Genomic DNA, 1,277 nt, shown 5'->3' on the forward strand with positions numbered 1-1,277 from the left:
AGATATCATCTCACCCCAACAAGGCTAGCATTAATCCAAAAAACACAAAACAGTAAATGCTGGAGAGGTTGTGGAGAGACTGGAACACTTATACACTGTTGGTGGGAATGTAAAATGATGCAACCACTTTGGAAATCAATTTGGCATTTCTTCAAAAAGCTAGAAATAGAAGTACTGTCTTAGGCTGGGTTCTCTAGAGAAGCAAAACCAGTAAAGTGTATAAATATGTATATATAGAGAGATTATATCAAGGAAAGAGCTCACGTGATTGTCGAGGCTAGAACATCCCAAGTCCAGGGATCAGGGTAGAGGCCTCTCCCAAGTCACACAGCTACAGAAGCTGGCAAGCCCAAGATCGGCAGGTCGGAGAGCAGGGCTCCCGCTCACAAGCTGTGCAGATTGACAAATCCTAGGTTAGGCAGATAAGCTGACAGCTCAAGTCCCAAGAATAGGAGATGAGATGACCGGAAGCAGCTGCAGGATCCAGAGAGAGCAAAAAGCCAGAAAGTCTGCTTATATACAGATGCAGGCCACACCTCCAAGGAGACTCCCTTTCATCTGATTGGCTACTCACAGTATATTCCGTCATGGGAGTGATTACATTAAAACACTGAGAATCATGGCCCAGCCAAGTTGACACACAATCTTAACCATAACAAGTACCATACGATCCAGCTATCCTGCTCCTTGGAATATATCCTAGAGAAATAAGAGCTGTCACACGAATAGATATATGCACACCCGTGTTCATTGCAGCACTGTTCACAATAGCAAAAAGATGGAAACAACCTAGGTGCCCATCAACGGACGAATGGATAAACAAATTATGGTATATCCACACAGTGGAATACTACGCAACGATAAACTACAATGATGAAGCTGTGAAACATCTTATAACATGGGGGAAGCTGGAGGTCATTATGGTGAGTGAATTTAGTCAGTCACAGAAGGACAAATATTGTATAATACCACTATTATAAGAACTCAAGGAAAGGTTTAAACACAGAAGAAAACATTCTTTGATTGTTATGAGGGTGGGGAGGGAGTGTAAGGGTTATTTACTAACTAGATACTAGATAAGAATTATCTTAGGTGAAGGGAAGGACAGCATACAGTACAGGGAAAGTCAGCACAACTGGACTAAACAAAAGCTAAGAAGTTTCCTGAATACAATCATAGACTTTGAGAGACAGAGTAGCAGGGGTAGGGATCTGGGGACCATGCTTTCAGGGGACATCTAGGTCAATTGGCATAACAAAGCTTATTAAGAAAATGTT

The sequence above is a fragment of the Trichechus manatus genome, unplaced genomic scaffold (genome assembly GCF_000243295.1).
Source record: "Trichechus manatus latirostris isolate Lorelei unplaced genomic scaffold, TriManLat1.0 scaffold00068, whole genome shotgun sequence".
NCBI lineage: Eukaryota > Metazoa > Chordata > Mammalia > Sirenia > Trichechidae > Trichechus > Trichechus manatus.